The 13454-nt window shown below is 32.7% G+C and overlaps 1 long non-coding RNA gene across 1 annotated transcript; it reads left to right on the plus strand.

Moving 5' to 3' along the window:
* The first annotated feature begins 5886 nt into the window (after positions 1-5886).
* On the plus strand, positions 5887-11332 carry LOC149414166 (uncharacterized). The gene is made up of 3 exons (XR_016304045.1): positions 5887-5967; positions 6717-6960; positions 10184-11332. It is a non-coding gene; the product is annotated as an uncharacterized LOC149414166 (long non-coding RNA).
* The last annotated feature ends 2122 nt before the right edge of the window (positions 11333-13454 follow it).

The raw sequence follows: 13454 nt of genomic DNA on the forward strand, positions 1-13454 counted from the left end.
GATTATGTTTGCCAAACAATGTACATGTTTATATGTTTATAAAACTATTAGCACACACGAAGATGTGAGCTCACTTAAGATTAATAAATAAATAAATAAATAAATGTATAGTTGATAATGTCACTAGGTTACAATAAACCACATTCCAAATTCAAACTGTCCATTTGACTTCATAAACTGTTCATATTACATGCTTTCTGCTATTTTGAGTTTTGTTGATGAATAAACATACATAGTGCCATCTTAGACCTATATAATAACAATGTTGTTGAGCCGTTGTGGTTCTCAACATTGAGATAGATATAAGCCCCTTTCTTTTAAATCTGTTTGCTTTTAAAGTGTTGCATCATAATATTGACGGCTGTAGAGAGGTTTTTTTTAAGAACCTCCTTACATAATAATGCCATACCGTAGGATTGAATGTACTAATTTGTAGTGTCTTAATTAAAATTGCAGTTCCAGGTCATTGTGAGCATTACTAGAAGCTCCACAGCTGCACCATGGATCCCCTTAACCCAATTAATGTCACCGTCAAAATGGAGCCAAGGACAGAAGGAGAAGTTGGAGATGAAATTCGGGATACAGTTATAGAAATAGATCTAACGGACATTAAGAATGAACGTTCGGAAAATTCCATTGGAAATGAAATTACCAGTAAGAAAAATTACATATATATGATAGATGTCTTGATCAAATGCGTAAAATTAATATTGCTATTTTTGTGTTTTTAGATTGCTCTCATTTTTAATAAATCAGGCAAATTAGAGTCAGAATTGTGTGTATATGATGTATAATAAGGATGTAAGTAAATTTGGTTTATTTTGATTTCAGTTATACGTGGTAAAACTGACAGCAAACACGACTGTGAGTCCAGCAAGATAAAGATGCCTAAAAGTGGAAGAAAATCATTTACGTGTTCCGAGTGCAACTATTCATGTTCAGTCATCTCGAATTTAAAAAGGCATTCTTTGACTCACAGTGATGAAAAACCATTCTCTTGTTCCGATTGCGAATTTTTGTGTTCAACAAAGTCCAGTTTAAAGAGGCACATGCTTGTTCACAGTGGGGAAAAGCCTTTCTCGTGTTCTGAATGCAACTATTCGAGTTCAATGCGTTTTCGTTTAAAAAGTCACATGCTTATTCACAGTGGAGAAAAACCATTCTCGTGTTCTGAGTGTCTGTATAAATGTTCACTTAGTTCCAGCTTAAAAATCCACATGCGCACTCATAGTGGAGAAAAACCGTACTCTTGTCCCAACTGCAACTACATTTGTTCCCAAAGGTCACACTTAAGGAATCACATGTTAACACATAGTGGGGAAAAATCATTCTCGTGTTCTAAGTGCTCGTATGTATGTTCACGAAGTTCCAGTTTAAAAATCCACATGCTAACTCACAGTGGAGAAAAACCGTTTTCGTGTCCGTTCTGTAACTATCTTTGTTCACAAAGGGCACACTTAAGGAGTCACTTGTTATCTCACGGTGGAGATAAACCATTCTCGTGTCCTGACTGCAACTATGTGTGTGCACGGAAGCATGCTTTAAAGCTTCACATGTTAACTCACAGCCAAGAAAAATTGTTTGTCTGTTCGGAATGCAACTATTCGTGTTCCTTGAAACCATATTTTAGAAAGCACATGCTTAATCATAGCGCGAAAATTCGATTCTCGTGTTCCGATTGCAACTATTTTTGCTTTCGGAAATCGCTTTTAATCAATCATATTTTATCTCACGGTTGAGAAAACCCATTTTTGTCTTCCAACTGCAATTAATTTGCGTCGAATGTCGACTTTGAGGGGTGTCCTGTATCGACTATAACTTTCCAAATCTCTGGAGATTCAAAATATTCTTGTAGAGCCCTGTGCAAATTAGAATAATAATGTGATTTAAAAAAATATTATTTTAAGTTATGTATTTTGAGTGTATATATTTTACAAACTTGTTGATGCGTAAATTGAAGATCAGTAGGTGTACCCGCCGTTTCTCGACTTTTTTTCTACTTTCTATCAATATAATAAGTATGTATTATATACTTTCCGGAAGAAATTCTCTACATTATATTGAAAACCCTGTCAAACTCCGTTTCATAGTTTAGAAGAACTAAGCGCAGAAACAGACAGACGCGGAAAGTGACTTTGTTTTGTACTATTTAGAGATTATATTATTATTATTTTTATTTTAAATATATTTAACACACTTTACAAATATAAGGCAAAAAAGTCCCGATAAACTGCTTTTTAGCAGTTTGTCTAACGGGTTCTTTACATTATAGATCTAATTATAGTGAGTTTACAGTTACATTTTTACAATTATATGTATAAAATAAAATTTTTACAGAAATATAGCAAAAGAAAATTGTGAAAAACATAAATAACAATTTTAAAAGTCTTTTGAATAATATATCATTGTAAGTTAATACAAATGAATTGTTTCAGTGCGCCAAGTCTTCAGTAAGTTCACCAATTGTTTGTTTTGGGCACAGTTTTTAATTTCAGCAGGTAACATATTAAAACAACTGGGAATCATATAGTTAAACGTTCTTTTCCATATTTAATTGTATGCTTAGGTACAATAAGTCCTTCATTAAAGTTAAAACTAGCCTGTTTATATATAAGGGGTTATTTATGTGCTGAAATATATTTTTTTACCACAGAATTGCTCTCACTGAAAGAATTTTGAGACTCTGACAGAAGTATAAAATATTATGCCTTTCTTTGTAAATTTTTCAGCTTATAATTTTCAGCTAATAATTTAACCAATGAATTTTGCACGGATGGAACATGGTCGATATTAGTTTTACAGGAAAATCCCCAAACTGTTATTCCATACCTTATAACAGATTCAGCTAGAAATAAATCAATTATTCGAAGTGTGCAGATTGGAACAAATTTTTTTAGTTTATACAATCTGCTTACAATTGATCTTAGTCGTGCACAAACTTTGTTTATTTGTATATACCACTTGAAAAAGCAATCAATATTGATACCCAAATAAACATATTCTTTAACTAGTTCCATATTTTCACATGTACACATTGTAATTAAAATGCCTCTATGTTGTAATGTGTTTGTACTCCTGGAGAACATCTGGGATATAGTTTCTAAGTGATAAACATTTAAGAAAAAGGTGGATTGTGTTGTAAAAAAAGTAAAATAAAAACCTATAAAAAAGACTTTATTTGTAAAAAACATTTTTTCATCAGGTATACATTATGAAGTCTTTGTAATCTACTCCAATCGTAAGTACTGTAATCTATTCTAAATATAAGTCTAATTTGAGCGAAACGATATTTTTAAGTACCTATCCAGAATGACAACCGCATTGAAGCAATGATATTTTGGTAAGTCACTAGTTATTATTCTTAGTTGTACGCAACTAGCAATAAATTTCAACTGTCAGATATTGTTAGTTCGGTGATAGGGTATGAGTTATATCATGGGCGTTAACAGGAGGGCAACTGATGATGAGTTCCAAGAATAATTGAATAAGGTGCACCTAATATTGTTTTGAGAGAGATGCCATTAGTATTTAGAAGATATCGATAGATACTGAAAGGTATTGAAATCATTTACTAATTTCGGAAGAACCTGAAGAAATTTCGGAAGAAGTATATAAATTTCAAAAACAGGATATTTTCATGCCAGCAGCTATCCTGGCAAAGACAAAATTGATATATCTGGCAACGGCAGAATCATTCTAAGTCCTCAATCTTTTTTATTTGATTAACTATCCAAATTCCTTCGTATACGTGGTTCTAATTGTTTTTATTTTATGTTTTGTGTCTACCAGAGTCAATCGCGCAATACACATTTCAAAAATAATATTATTTAATGCAGTGTCACGGGCGTTTTCATTATTTGATAATTCTTGCTTTTGATCCCAAAGACGGGTATGGCTGTGGTGTAGATTATGAATCTATAAATCTAAAGATCATAATATCATCTAACCTGGTGATATTTTTAATTTTCGTTTCGGATATGTTTTCGTTGGAGATGCCATGATGGTAGGTAGGTACGTCTATATTTGTCTGCAGGGAACTAAAAACCGCAAGCGAGTTGAAACGTGTGTTCACATATAGCGTTTCGGTGTAAAACTCGTACTTGAACAACAAAATTAGACGGGCTTTCATCTATTGTTGCAAAAAACTTGATCAACTTTGATTATCGAATGTTCACACTTGTTGATAAGCTTTCAAATGTCATTCAACAGATTAATTAAACAGTTAATCAAATAAAATTTAAACTTCTGAACTCGCTATAAACCTGGTGAAGTCATTTATTTACGGACCGCAGTTGTCTGCCGTTTATTGTGAAATACATTTGACATTTTCCCAATCCTTAATATATTATATAAAACACATTAAAAGCACAAACACCAGCAAATATTAAGGCTAAAATTGTAGAATTCCTCCTTATACTTTGCCTATGAAAATCATCGTTAATATCAAATATGATGTAAGATTTTCACGGCCAAAAGTATTTATGGAATTGTTTTTGGGGTGTTTTGCCGTGTTGCGATAGCACCTTCTTTAGCCAACGTTTCGGACAACGTTACAGTGTCCATCATCAGGGCAGATGTGTGATTTAGTTTTCGTGAAAATTTATTTGCAAGGATACATGTGGTACATGGCTGCAGTTAGGGGGTGATTTACGTAGGATTTGTTTCGGTTTTTATATTTAGTTTTGGAATTTACATCGTACTGGGCGAGAAAATTGATGGACTCTTTTTTATGGGTTGGAATGGTCGAATAAAAAGATTCCGCCAGACTTATGATGTGGTCTTTGAGGAGAAGGACCGTCACTGTCATCGACTCAAGATCAAAGAGTTATTTACCGGAATAAAAAAAGTGACTTGTGATTCCTTCATTCATCGAACATTCTTCCCAAGTGCGGGTTCCGCTGGACATCAAACCAAAAGAATCACCAAACCTGGTAAGTGCGGAAATTTTGCGATTACTTTGTGTGTTGGTTGGGCCAGCGCGAATTCCTATCGAATTACAAGTCTCCCTAGAACAGAGAGGATATAACACCTTTCTCTGCCCCAATTACGGTGACACAACCTACAGCGTCGTCGCACACGTATTTATGTTTGTTTTCTCCCATTTCCCGTATTTAAAAAAAAAACACGTTTGTTTCTTCGATGTTACTGTAGTTTTGAAAAAATGATACTAATTTTACGAGAAAATCTGTACTTTATATGGCCAAGATCACCCTTATGGGAGAAAGCCAAATTAAATAATTAAAAAATAGTAACTGAGATAAGTGTTATTTGTAAAAATGGTAATTTGAAGTTCGTTATTCGATGTCGGCTGTGCCGCAACAAATATAGAGCGCCCACTTAAGCCTGGTACCGCTAACTGTGTACGAGAAGTACACCGCATCGTTCCGTCTCGCCCCCGACCCGTTTACACCGTTTGCAGGCCACAACACAAATGTATAGATCGGTGGGCTATCGGTATACCGCACTCGGTTTTTATCGACGCTTTACCGACCTATGGAACGAGGCTCTTAGATTATTTGTGGATAATGTAGTGCAGGAATTCGTTATCATCTTTAGCTTTATCCCCTTTTCAAGTCTGCTCCAATTAACACCGGATGACAAGAAGTGACGGGTGTTGTCCATAGACAAACTTTAACAACCAACGAGAGGCTAGACGACAAAATTAATATTTTTAAATGTTAATAATGGATGTAAGGTAAAACATGCTGCTATAGATTTAAATGCGGATTTTAACCTGAAATTTCGATGTTTTGCACGGCCAGAGTAAAGCTAATGCTAGTATTTACGTAAGTAGGTACTCCGTAAACAAAGAATTTTTTTAAATTATGCAGGTACTTACGTGGAAAGTCTTCAAACTTATGCATCTTCATTTTAAATATATCTATGGCTAGATTACAAAATGGCGTTTCAATCGATTTTTCGCGTTGCTCTGCAGTCACGGCTTTTCGCATCAATCGAACTTCGAATGTAACATAATAATATTGTTATACTAACATCATCGTGAACGCGAAAATTGCAATAAAACATTGAACTATATGATATTTAGTATTAAATATAGCCAACGCTTAAAATCAAATCATTCGTTCAAATGATACACGTTAAACTGTCATTTTTTTCCTTGAATGAATTAATAGAGTGAATATACGTTTCTGAGACAACGCGCGTGGTTTCACTTAACTAGTTCCAGTATACATACTTTAGCGGTCCGTTTATATATATATATTATTTCAATGGGTCTCCTTTTCATCAGCGATGCCACACTTTTTGTTGGATTAGTATGAACGTAAACGTGTCTTGTTTTTCCATAATGTCATTGTTTTGATAAACTATTAGAATAGCTGGCCACGCTTTATACGAATATTTTTTTGAAGAACCCTTTGATTCAACTTATTACTATAAAATACAACTATTTGCATTTGGAGGAATGGAAATTACTGCATTTGAAATAACAATTAAGTAGAATGATTTTTTTCTCGACAGGAAGACCGCCATATTGATATTTTGGAATGCTTTGACATTTCGTATTAAATATAACATGTTTTTAGGCAAGTTTATTTATATTTATTCCTTTTTTTAGATAAAAAGTTAAAGAAATACGCACATAGTTGTATTTTATGGTAATTAAGTTGAATCAGTGCTTAAAATATATTCGTATTAGGCGTGGTCAGCTGTTGCCATTGTTTTTCTCATATTTAGGTGTGTCTTTTTTATTCCAGGTAAGAGATATTTTAAGCTGTTATTCTATTGAGACTTGAGTCCAATAGTATAATTATATTTAACCCGGTAGCTTTAAGATTAGTGCAATGGATCTCAATAATGCAGGGAGTTCTTCCATCAAAACGGAACTAGTAACTGGAGAAGGAGACGAATGTAAAATTCTGTTCAAGGATATGGATGTAGATATGCCGGACCAAAATAAGGAATGCCTGGAATACTCAGAGACCCTTGAGGAGATGACAGGTACGGTTTTGTTTTTTAGTGAAAATATATCAACCTTCACATATCTAGTGAATGAATAGATAACTAGGTAACAATCAAGGCACTTTCATACCAAATGTAACGCATATCTGCAACGCATACATGATCAACTATCAGACACACTCACTTACCAATATCATGTATGATCTGGGTGGGCAACAGATTTAAGGATACTATTGATATATTTACGAACTTTTTATGTAGTTCTATTGATTTGTCTGTTAGTATATTTTTAGTTTCTATTTCCTTTCATGTCACTGTTACATGGTTTGCAACTATTGTTTCATATTTAGATTATAGATTTTACATTACTACATGCGTTAAAAACTTGCAAAAGCCCAGTTGGGCGTAAACGGAAGTAAGATAAAAACTTTCCCGAACAGAATAGCAGAAAGCATAGAATATCTTGACACACATTCCTCGCTTCATTCACTCTTATAGATCTTCTCATGCAATATTAGAGGATGTATGTTAATGATTTAACTAAATCATCCAGCACACATACTTTATGACAGCTGTATATTAATAGGTATTATAAAATAACTAGAAAACCCTGCATTGCTTCGATATCGCCAATGTATTTCATCTCGGTCGTCTCAGACTTATTCCACCATTCGCTACTGTATATCACAATGTAACTGTTAAAAAACCACATTACATCAACATTCATTTGACTCCGTATTTCGTTCCGGTGCAGAGATAGTGCATTAAGTATGCCTCGGGCGTCCTCGACTTCTTATACCATTCAAACTACACCACGCACTAATTTGAACAATTTTTCAAATTTTTAGCTATATCGGTCAACTCATTTTCGAGTTTTGGGAGAAAAAACATACGCGGGATGAATTTTTTATATATGAAGGCTAGTTGAGCTAGCGTGTACTCATAAATATAATATGCATGTTTTATATATATAAACGTTCCATAGGAAAATATCTAAATGAATGTGAAAACCTTATCAAAATCTGTTGCGTAGTGTAACGTGTTCTATTGAACTGTAAATCAAATCCACAAAAAATACGACAGTAAAGAGCTCATTCAATTGGTTTTGAATAAATCACGGGAAAAAGTGGAATTTAGGAACAGCCTACCTTGAATTCCCCAGAATCCCGGCAATAGGGCTGTCTACGAACTTGCACTGTTGACGTGGTGAAATTTCCTCGGAAACGAGATAATTTTTAATATGATTTTGATATTTGCAAACCGAGCACAAAGCATGTGAACAATACAACGAAAACACTACGATTGCACCTTCTTGCTACACGACACATATTCGAATGTTGTACTTGCGACAATTTACAATGCAACAAATCATCTTCTTCTTTTCATGTGTGGGTAAGGCTGTTTTTAAGGAAGGAAATGTATAGTAGATATGACAGTAGGTATATGATGGGGAAAATGGTAGATATTATCCAAAACTGTTTCAATACTAAACACGTAGTTTAGAAGAACTCAGCGCACAAACAGACAGACGCGGATAACGACTCTGTTTTATACTATTTGAAGATTTGCAAAATTACTGCTTCAACACAGGCTAGTCTAATCAGACTGGTTATTAGAAAGCTCAACTTATACCTGTATACTTCTATTCTCTAAATTTCTAATCTCGTATTACTTATTATTATACATTATTTCATATTTTTCATTTTATGTATCTAATTTATAAACCACTGAACATTATATTTAATAGGTATTTTAAATATATAAGAAGTAGCTAATTTCTTTGCATGAATCACAATAAACGTGAAAATATACATATAGTAAAATGTGGTACGTAAGTGAGTATTTATAAAACGTTACAATAGATACTACGTTAGTTGGCATGGAAAAGTGATGTCTTGCGGTGCACAAGTCAAGGGATGCTTGCGGCAAACGCTTGCGAGGCATCTATACGTTCGTTTGACTTGCCGATGCTTGTCAAGCATTTGGACAAGCGTGTGCAAGCGTTAGCACCACCATTACAAACATGACACAAAGAGCATGCTAATTGGACGAATTGGTTTTTATTTATTTATTGTTTTGGTGTTTAATTCGTAGAACTCCGTTTAATTTTTTTAAATAAATTTAAAATAAATCAAATGTTATAATAATTATTAAGTTCTGCAAGTATTTCTGTTATTTTTACAGTTTTTTAATAATGTGACAGCTGTTTCGGCTTTTGAGGCCATTATCAAACTGTCAAAAAAGGTTTTTATTTGTCAAAATACGTTAGTACGTAATATGTATTTGGGTTAGTACTATATTTAACAAATCTTTCAGATTCTAGATAAATTCGCTGTTTTTTAACGTGTTCCAAAATAAAAACGACCTGTCGGTGGCTGAGTTGACATGGCTAAGTCCTCCATCACAACACAACCAACATTTTCCGCTTAATGTGGTGGTAGTAGTAAGACATTTTCAAATATTGTCAGGTTAACCCGGGAATGTTCGTCTTTCTTTAAAAAAAATAATAAACTTATTTTGATAGCAGATTAAAGATTTTTTCAGTTTTTGGTATTAAATATCGACATGTAAAATTTAAAATATCAAAATTTTGAACGCAAACATGGATAAAGCTTTAAAAGTCGGTTATCGATGGTTTTTGTCGTATGATAAACAATTATCACTGTACAAAAAAAGATACTTAATTCGTTAAAGGTATTATAAAAGTTATATTCACTTCACTCTTTCGTTTAAAATTAAAAATCTATTTTTTTAAAATTTGCATGTATTTTTCATATAATTAATTCAATTTTTTTGGGGCGTTTATGATAAATTTTTGTGCAAACTGACTTTCTAACACTATTTAAATTATACATCTTCGCAATACAACAACCGTGTAATACAACACGGAATAGCACAACTTTTATAAGACCGTGTCAGGCTGAGAAATGTATCTCCCAATAGACTACCGGTGTTTGTGTTATGTCAAGAATAACTCTCAAAATTTCCTAATTGGTTAAAGTGGCCACCTACTTCACGGAACTCATAACATAACAAAAATATCCTCTTAATTAAATTTCAAGCTTTACATCCTTACACATTGCATAATTTTGTTAAAAATTTGATAATACTTACTAAAGGTATTATTATTTTTTTTATTCAAATATTATTTACTATCTTAAAAAAATGCTAAATACGGCAATGAAAAAACCTTCCATTGTTTATTTCGTCGTACAATAAAAAATACATTTCTTTAACAGTGAAAATATGTTCTTTTTTGCAGATCTTCCAAATAATAGTGAGACAATTGTGTGGACATCTTCTCCATGGGACGAAGAACAAGCAGGAATAAAAAGGAAGATTTCGTGTCCCGATTGCAGTTATTCTTGTTATAAAGAGTGGATTTTGAAGAGACATATCGTGCTTTATCATTCAGGCGAAAATCTGTTCTCGTCTTCACAATGCAGTTTTACAAATTCCCAAAAATCATCCCCGAAAACCCGCACATTGGTGCACCCCGATGTAAAACAATTTATGTGTTCAGAATGTAACTTTTCAAGTTCCCGAAAATCATCGATAAAGACCCACAAACTGACTCACTTTGACGATAAACGATTTTCTTGTTCAATATGTGGCTTTTCATCTTCCTATAAGTCATCACTGAAGACCCATGCACTGACGCATTCTGGAGAAAAGGCGTTTTCATGTTCAGAATGTAGTTATACATGTTCCCGAAAATCTGATTTAAAGATGCATCAGTTAACTCATTCAGGTGAAAAACCTTTTTCGTGTTCTGAATGCAGTTATGTATGTTCTCGGAAATATCGTTTGCAGAGACATGAATTGACGCATACTGGTGAAAAACCATTTTCGTGTTCAGAATGCAGTTACACATCTTCTTATAAATCATCGCTAAAGATCCACGCTCTGACGCATTGCGGAGTAAAACCGTTTTCGTGTGCTGAATGTAGTTATTCGTGTTACCGGAAAAATGATTTGAAGATGCACGAGCTAACCCATTCAGGTGAAAAACCATTTTCTTGTTCTGATTGCAGTTATGTATGTTCCCGAAAATATCATTTGCAGAGACATGTGCGCTCGCACTCAGAGTGAATACTACCACTGAACTTAAACCGATGGAAGTGAGGATATAGTAAAAAGTGGGACGCAAGTCAATTTTTCGTTTTGCTACATTTAATCAAAAATTTAACGTAAAATCTTTCTTGAAAAGATTAAAGATTTCATTGAATTGTTTGACGTCTAGGAGTTGGGAGGTCTTACTTAAATTACGTTCATAATAATTGTAAAAGCTTATAGAGCACGCTTCTATCGAATATTTAAGTGACTAGCTTAATTAAAAACGTAAAAGAATAAATTAGTTTTTAAGTACCCCCTTCATCACGATTCTAAAAAAAATATAATGTAATTTACAGCCAATGTCTTGTTCTCATATATAAATGTATTTTTTATAATAAATAAATACTTCATCTTTGCTTAAGTTACATTTGAAGATTCACACGAACTAGTTATTCTTTATAATTTTTGTGTAATATTTGCTGTCGTTTTGTTAATTTGACTCTGGTTTGGTAAAACTTTACAGGAGACGATACAAACGATTTTTAATCTTTATGAAAATACTAAATATTAATGAGTGCTACACATTGTCAAATAACCTTTTTTGGTCCCAAGATAACAATATACAACTAAATTCAAGCAAATGTCTAATTATGAGATTTCATGTAGTAAAAAGTCTATTAATTTATGATTAATTAATCAATATAGTGGGAAAAAAACGTAACCAAAGTAAATGATTAAGGTGTACATTTTATTGATCATATTAAAATTACATCAAATAAAGCATTGCAAAAGTTGGGATTTGTATTAAGAGTATGCAGCCAATTAACAAATATTCAAACCTCAAAGATCATATAATTAGTTAGAGAGTCAAATCGAGAACAGTGTGGGATATGAGCACCAAGTTATGCTCATTTACTCACGATAGAAATAATTCACAAAAAATACATAAGATTTATTATTACAAGGGAATTTGTCAATTATGATTATCTACTGTGTCAACCAAATTTATTAAAATTATCCAAACGCAGAATAGTTAAGGACTTAACTTGTTAACATAAATTCAATAATTGACAGCTCTGAACACTTGTTTTCTTTCTATATAACTCGGAAATCAACATCGAGGCAATATCTACCGTATTATTGCGACAACTCCAACACGGAATCACAATTGTATACTCCCGTTCAAGGAATACAGAATTGGGATAGTGATTATAAGGATGTTATTGACATATTTTACACATCAATCGATAAACATAAACACGTCTTATTTAATTTTTTTATTAATTTTATTTCTTGCTAGTCCAATCCTGATAATTTACAAAACTGGAGTAACGTGAGGAAGTTTAAAGGTACAATTTTGCATTGGTATTTTGATATAAAAAAATATAAGTTTCACATACAAAACAGTACAAAAATAGAAAAAGGAGGTTAAGTAGAACAAACAAGAAAGGAAACAGCTACGGATGTACACAAAGCGAAGATATGAATTAACAAAAAGGTACTTACCTACTAATACAATGGTAAAAGCAGATTATGCTCGATTACAAATACAGGGGATAGAAAAGGATACAAAGTACCTACAATACGACAAGACAAAATATCTTTTAAAGCTCACTGGTTTTATTCATATCTTGAAGAGAGTTATAGAGTGTGTAGATAAAATAGTTGCTCTCAACTAAAATTTTATACCATAGTTTGTAGTGTGTGTTAGATGAATGCGGATTTACAATTCTAATCCACTATTTTTCCATCTTGCATTATGGAGTTTTTCGTTTTTGTGAAGTTATGTTAAGTTTATGTTCGTTCAAATGTATTTTGTATATTATTAAAATAAACATGTGAAAGCCAGATAAGCATGAAATTTAATATATAAATATATAAAGTTCAATAATATAACGAATATTTTCAACTAATTGGGTCGTTTGGACAAACAGAAATCAATGAAAAGCCATTTGCTTTGCATAACTTCTTCCTCACATGTTCCTAGTAAATCTTCACGTCGGTCGACCGACGACGTAGCGCTGACGAGCTGAATTAATGATCCTCATACGCATCCCGTGGCACTACAGCTACAGCAAGCGACCAACGACCGTTTCGCACTATTTAAAGCCTTATATTTTTTGTTTTGTTTTTGCTCACATTTTGTTAGTACTGTAGTTCCATAATATATGTATATATATTATATTATAAATCTTAAAACAGGAATTTTTTTAAAAATAATAATTTATTTTATATTGTGTAATTATTTGTTTATTTTACAAATTATAAAATAGAAAGAGAAGAAAAATGTAGATTAAGTATGGACCCCGTTTTAAAATATCATGTTCGTAAAATATAACAAACTGTTGTAACAAATCGTAATAATATCCACACACAATGAACACTCACAACACATACAATGAACACGAATACGTAGCCTCTAATAGAACAAAAAAAGTTAAATTTCTAAATAGTATAAGGTAAAGTCACTATCCGCG

The sequence above is a fragment of the Hesperophylax consimilis genome, chromosome 20 (assembly GCF_061612785.1).
Source record: "Hesperophylax consimilis isolate HC1 chromosome 20, BYU_Hcon_1.0, whole genome shotgun sequence".
Lineage (NCBI taxonomy): Eukaryota > Metazoa > Arthropoda > Insecta > Trichoptera > Limnephilidae > Hesperophylax > Hesperophylax consimilis.